Below are 7,500 nucleotides of genomic sequence, written 5' to 3'. Positions count from 1 at the left end.
GATAGAAGTAACAGTGATAGAAATACTAGAACTACGTCTCCTCATCAACGAGAGAAAAGTTCGTTTATACCAAACCAAAGATTCAGAATGCATGAAGCGACTCTCATCTTCCATAAATAAATGTCTCAGTGGTTGTTTGATGTTTCAGATCAGGTCTATTTATAATGTCTCATGTTATTTCATTTGAGAGTGAGAATCTAAAACAAACTGCGTGATGTGTTTCAGAATCAGTTCGTGTGACGGACGCAGATGTGACACAAACACTTTATTGTTCCTCTGATGGAGAACGGAAATCAATAGAAGCCTGAGCCGCTCACTAGTCTGGATCGACTGCTTTCACGCGTGCGGACGGTCCCTGAACGCAGCACGGGAACATTAAACTCACCACCTGCCACAGCTCTGCTCTCCCTGGAGCCTTCAGCGTCTCGCCCTCGTCCGGCCGCCCTCTCCGTTAGTGTCCACCTGGGACTCGTGGACGGGTTCACTCGTCTTCTTCCTCTCCCTCCCAGCAACACAGATGCCAAAACAGACTCGCCTTCAGCGGTCCGGGGACGTGTGGAAGTTACAAATACTGCATGTGGTACGCACAGGCCACGTTAGGGCAGTGTTCTGAAGAACCGGAGAGAAATCGAACCTGTGAGATCATCTACACTTGTCCTAACGTCCAACATCTCATCGTCCGTCTCGTTTTAACTGACACACGTTTCTGTTTACTGGAGGATCAACACCTGCAGCTTCTTCTTCACGTCCTTCACAGTTACAATGGTTCAAACTGAGTCCTGAGATTTAGACTGTCTGATGTTAATAGGTCAGCATGTGTCCTCCCAGTCCCCCAGTCCTCTGTCCTCCCAGTCCCCCTGTCCCCAGTCCTCTCCCTCCCAGTCCCCAGTCCTCCCAGTCCCCGTCCCCAGTCCTCTCCCCCAGTCCTCCCCCAGTTCTCCCAGTCCCCCAGTCCTCTCCTCCCAGTCCCCATCCTCCCAGTCCCCTGTCCTCCCAGTTCTCCCAGTCCCCCCAGTCCTCCCAGTCTCCCCAGTCCCCCAGTTCTCCCTCCTCCCAGTCCTCCCAGTCCCCTGTCCTCCCAGTCCAGACAGGTGAGCAGCTGTCATGTAAATGTTTTACTTCCTGTTTATCTGCTAATTATTATTTATCCTCCAGCTGTTCTTTGTGGCTTCAGACCTGCTGCTCCGTTATCGATCAATTGATCCTTTAATCAATACAAAGAGATGAATGAAGCTCAGGATGCAAACAAACGCCTGCAGGTCATCTGATGATGATGATGATGATGATGATGACGATGTGTGAAGCATTATATTCATTTTCTACAGTGTTCCAGTAATGTGTGTGTGTTATCAGATCATTTTACTGACACACTTAGACTCGAAACTCAACCCGAGTGTGTGTGTGTGTGAGTGTGTGTGTGTGTGTGTGTGTGTGTGTGTGTGTGTGTGTGTGTGTGTGTGTGTCTATAACATAATTATGTGTAACAATCAGACGGAGGATGATGGAGGTGAAGGTGCGGACACGTTTTATGAATCTGTTCAACTGGAAACGAAAACCTTAAAGACAGAGTGTGTGTGTGTGTGTGTGTGTGTGTGTACTTGCTACATAGTGAGGACTGAAACACGTATTTTACCTACAGAGTGGGGACATTTTGGCCGGTCCTCACAACGTCACAGGGCTGTTTGAGGTTATGACCTGGTTTAAGGAGAGCATTAAGTCAGTGACGGTCCTCACAAAGATAGAAGAAGTGTGCGTTGACCAGAGTTTGAACCCAAAACTTCACTGTTTGTATAAACAAGTGTTTTACATAACGACGTAGTGGAAGCGCACACACACACACACACACACACACACACAGATAATGACCTGTTAGATCTCTGCCTCCATTCCCAGTATTGATCACTGTATTGATCCGCTGCAGGCGGCTGATCGTCTCCGTCCAGAAACACACTCCACTTACCGCTGATTACCTCACACACACACACACACACACACACACACACACACACACACACACACACACACACACTCACACACACACACACACACACACACACACACACACACACACACACACACACACACACACACACACACACACACACACACACACACACACACACACACACACACACACACACACACACACACACACACACACACACACACACACACACACACACACACACACACACACACACACTCACACACACACACACACTCACACACACACACACACACACACACACACACACACACACTCTCACACACACACTCAGGAAGAAGAGGATGCAGAGAGCTCCATGTTCTGATCTTCGTTGGCGAGGGTCAGGGAGGAGGCGGGACCAGTTGCGGCCGGTTTATTTCTTCCCGCTGTTTCAGCAGCGAAGACCAGCGGCGACTCGCCGCGTCGTCATGCATCAAACGCTCGAGCGGCCATGTTGGCGGCAGGAAGAAGCTCGGGGACAATCGTCATGCTACTGGTTCGCTAAACCTGCTGTGTTAAAGCCAGTTTGTCTCTGCAGACCGGAGACTTTGAGAGGGCGGGGCAGCTGTCAATCATTTTAATTCGGCCAATCAGAGGCTTACAATCTGCTGTCAGTCAAAAACTAATTCCACCAATACGCCGCCTGAACCAGTTGCCAACTTAAAAGGTGACTGACAGTTACCCCGCCCATTCTCAGCGACCCCACCCTCTTAACGTGACGTCATGCTTTAGCGTGAGCTGTGAGGTCACAGGCTGTGGGAGGAGCCTGCATCAGTCAGAGGCTGCGTTTCATTGGTCGCTCGACATGCCGAAGGGAACTCGGTGAAATCGAGTTGCCAACTCTTTTCCAATGAAAGCAGCTCCAAAAGTCGCCAAATGATGTCATACGCTCATTTGCATGCTGATGACATCATCACGCATTAATTTGCGTAAAGCTTAGTGAGGGAGCGATCGCCTTAATTCAAGACGAAACGAAGGTCGAGACATTTTAAATCTAATAATCTCAGAGTCACTACGGGACGCCGTGGAAAAATAAATGTAAAAATCTACACGGACGGAGACGTAACGTAACGTCCTGATCCGGAGATCCTGATCCGGACATCCTGATCCAAAGATCCTGATCCAAAGATCCTGATCCGGAGATCCTGATCCGGACATCCTGATCCAGAGATCCTGATCCGGAGATCCTGATCCAGAGATCCTGATCCGGACATCCTGATCCAAAGATCCTGATCCAAAGATCCTGATCCAAAGATCCTGATCCGGAGATCCTGATCCGGAGATCCTGATCCAAAGATCCTGATCCAAAGATCCTGATCCAAAGATCCTGATCCAAAGATCCTGATCCGGACATCCTGATCCAAAGATCCTGATCCAACTATCCTGATCCAAAGATCCTGATCCAAGATCGATCCTCCTGATCCAAAGATCCTGATCCAAAGATCCTGATCCTCCTGATCCGATCATCCTGATCCAAAGATCCTGATCCAAAGATCCTGATCCAAAGATCGATCCAGAGATCCTGATCCTGATCCAGATCCTGATCCGGAGATCCTGATCCAAAGATCCTGATCCAACGATCCTGATCCAAAGATCCTGATCCAAAGATCCTGATCCAACGATCCTGATCCAAAGATCCTGATCCGGACATCCTGATCCAACGATCCTGATCCAAAGATCCTGATCCGGACATCCTGATCCAACGATCCTGATCCAAAGATCCTGATCCGGACATCCTGATCCAAAGATCCTGATCCAACGATCCTGATCCAAAGATCCTGATCCGGACATCCTGATCCAAAGATCCTGATCCAACGATCCTGATCCAAAGATCCTGATCCAAAGATCCTGATCCAAAGATCCTGATCCAACGATCCTGATCCAACGATCCTAAGATCCTGATCCGGAGATCCTGATCCGGAGATCCTGACCCAAAGATCCTGATCCAACGATCCTGATCCAATGATCCTGATCCGGACATCCTGATCCAAAGATCCTGATCCGGAGATCCTGACCCAAAGATCCTGATCCGGAGATCCTGATCCAACGATCCTGATCCAACGATCCTGATCCGGACATCCTGATCCAAAGATCCTGATCCAAAGATCCTGATCCAACGATCCTGATCCAACGATCCTAAGATCCTGATCCGAGAGATCCTGATCCGAGATCCTGATCCCAACATCCTGATCCAACGATCCTGATCCAACGATCCTGATCCGGACATCCTGATCCAAAGATCCTGATCCAAAGATCCTGATCCAACTATCCTGATCCAAAGATCCTGATCCGGAGATCCTGATCCGGAGATCCTGACCCAAAGATCCTGATCCAACGATCCTGATCCGGAGATCCTGATCCAACGATCCTGATCCAACGATCCTGATCCAAAGATCCTGATCCGGAGCCTGAGGAGGGAGAGATCGCTGGGCAGTGAACTATAAAATCAGGTATTTGAATATATTTCTCGCCGTTTCCCCGATCGGCTGAATGAGTCGCTAAATTTGTCGCTAGTTGCTTTTTAGAAATAAAGTCGGACCCTCGGCGGGCTGAGGGAGCGAGTCAACAACGATGGTCACTGCAGGTGTAGATCCCCCACAATGCACTGCAGTTATGCATTCGGTGCACGAGGTCAGGCGGCAGTCCCGCTGCCTGTCGTCTAACTAACTGCAGTTAATACTGAAACGCACGGAAACCCCGAGACCCGAACCCGCAGCAGCAACGCTTCTGATCCCGATACAGATCGAACCGATCAGCTGGTCCCAAAGTGCCGCCATGTTGCCGTTTTCCCAGAAGACTCTTCGCCGCGTTGAAGCGAGTCTGCGGGTGTTTCTGATGCTTCGTAAAAAGCAGTAAAGCGCTGCGCTGCAACTCAGAAAGCCTGGAACCCTTTCAATGACTCCTGGAGCCTCCTCAATGACCGCATCATAGTTTTTGAATCACACACACACACACACACACACACAGCAGTAATCTGTCAATCACACAGACACTGTTCCGTCAAAGATCAATAAAGTTTCTCTAAATGTCTAAATGTGGATTTATGAGGCAGATTCAATCCAACCGTCCAATCAGCTGGCAGCCGCTCAGACTGCATGATGGCACATTAACTCTGCCTGTGTGTCTGAAAGCTCTGCAATATGACTGCTGTGAAGATCAATCTGCATTAACACACACACACACACACACACACACACACACGCACACACACACACACACACACACACGCACACACGAGTCCTGGGACCTTTTCAAGGCCCTGGAATCCTCATAAGGACAGTTGGAAACTCCTTAAGAACTGATGGTAGTTCGCAGAAACACACTCCTGGAAACCTTTTAAAGACCTTGAAGCCTTGAAACGTCTCTCGCCGACAGTCAGCAGGTGGCGCTGCAGCAGCGACTCGCACGTCCAGAATAAACCTCCAGAAACCAGCTGAGACGCCAGAGAAGAAGCGGCTGCAGAACCTGCCTGAGAATCCTGCTGTTTCTAAGTTTCCTTCAGTCTCACAGTGATCCAGAGACAGCTGTCTGTCCGTCCACGGGTCCACTGCAGACAGGAGCTGCTGACTGCTGGTTCGGCTGCTGACAAATACAGACCAAAACTAAGAACTTTGAGCACGATTACCCCCCAAATAATGTTTGTGTCGCCTGATTGGTTCCCAAACAGGCCGATATGTTGCTGTTAGCATGTTAGCATCTCTCAGATTAGCGAAACAACATTTTCACACAGAAGTGAAATTTCACTCTGAGCTGATAAAATGCAGCAGAACTCAGAGAGAGACAAACCGTCTCCAAGGGTCTGATGAAGGTTCCACTGGTCCTTGAGAAGTTTGTAATTATTCTTATGGGAATTCCAGGACTCTGTGAAGATCTTCCAGGGGTCCTTGCACAGCTTCTAGTGGTGCTTGAGGAGATCCCAGGGGCCTTGGCAGGAGATTCTGTGGTCTTTAGGAGTTGCCAGGAGTTCTTGAAGAGGTTCACTTGGTTCTCTGGAAGGTTACTTCTTCTTTCCCTTTCAGGGGTCGCCACAGCGAATCACGCGCCTCCATCTAACCCTGTCCTCTGCGTCCTCTTCACTCGCACCAGTTAGCTTCATGTCCTCTCTCACTACATCCATAAACCTCCTCTCTGGTCTTCCTCTAGACCTCCTGCCTGGCAGCTCCAGCCTCAGCGTCCTTCTACCAATATATTCACAGTCTGTCCTCTGAACATGTCCAAACCACCTCGATCTGTCCTCTCTGACTTTATCTCCGAAACATCTAACATGAGCTGTCCCTCTGATGTCCTCGTTCATCTAACATGATCCTGTCCGTCCTCGTCATCTAACAAAGAGAACCTCAACATCTTAAGCCTCGTCTGCCTCAGCATCTCCTGCCTCCAGCTCTGCCTCTTGTCTTTCCTTCAGCGCCGCTGTCTCTAAGCTGTCCAACATCGCTGGTCTCACCGCCGTCTCCAACACCTTTCCTTTCATTCCTGCTGAGACTCTTTTATCACACAACACACCTGACACTTTTCTCCACCCGCTCCAACCTGCTTGCACTCGCCTCTTCACCTCTTCTCCACAGTCTCCATCGCTCTGAGCCGTTGACCCTAAGTACTTAAAGTCCTGCACCTTCTTCACCTCTGCTCCCTGTGACCTCACCGTCCCACCTGGGTCCCTCTCACTTGACGCACCTGTATTCTGTCTGACTGCGGCTGAGCTTCATTCCTCGTTCTCTAGAAGGTTACTGAATCCTTGAAAACAATGGAATAATCCTTGTGAAGATTCAAGGGGCCTTGTTCATCCACGATGAGGCTCTGAGGCCCTTATAAAGGTTCCAGTTATCCTTAAAGGGGTTTCAGGGTCCTTGTTCCAAGGGCCTTGAGCAGTTTTATAAAAGAAGAGTGAACCCTTTAAACGGCCGACTGATGTAATGCAGTTTTTCTTCTTCAGCTGACGACAGAGATCAATACTGTGTGTGTGTGTGTGTGTGTGTGTGTGACAGTGTGTGAGAGAGTGTGTGTGTGTGTGTGTGTGTGTGTGACAGTGTGTGATGTGTGTGTGCTGCAGAGTATTGACGAGAACAGAAAGCTCATTATTTCGGGAGCTGAATCGCTGGAAGCCATCAATTAGACTCTTATTACACACACACACTAATTAACCTTCTTCACTGTTGGAGTTTAGGGACCAGTTCAGTTTATTGATAACACCTCTGACACACACACACACACACACACACACACACACACACAGCGGCGGCCTCCCGTATGTTTAACAGATGATTTTAAATTGCATTTCTAACCCGGACTAACAGATCTCTCTCTAACCCTAACCCGCTTCTGTAAATCAGATTTTAAACATTAATATTTATTTAAAACAGTAAAGATGAAGTGACGGCGTCCTGAGCAACGTCACATATATACACCATGTGTGTGTTACTGTGTGTAGTGTGTGTTAGTGTGTGTTAGTCCCTCCTGTGTAACAGTTGGACCTTTATTTTATTTTTATTTATTCTTTTCTTTCGTCCGAAGCC

Source organism: Siniperca chuatsi, linkage group LG19 (genome assembly GCF_020085105.1).
Source record: "Siniperca chuatsi isolate FFG_IHB_CAS linkage group LG19, ASM2008510v1, whole genome shotgun sequence".
Taxonomy (NCBI): domain Eukaryota; kingdom Metazoa; phylum Chordata; class Actinopteri; order Centrarchiformes; family Sinipercidae; genus Siniperca; species Siniperca chuatsi.
The sequence above is the reverse complement of the archived record's forward strand: the minus strand, read 5'-3'. Positions refer to the sequence as shown.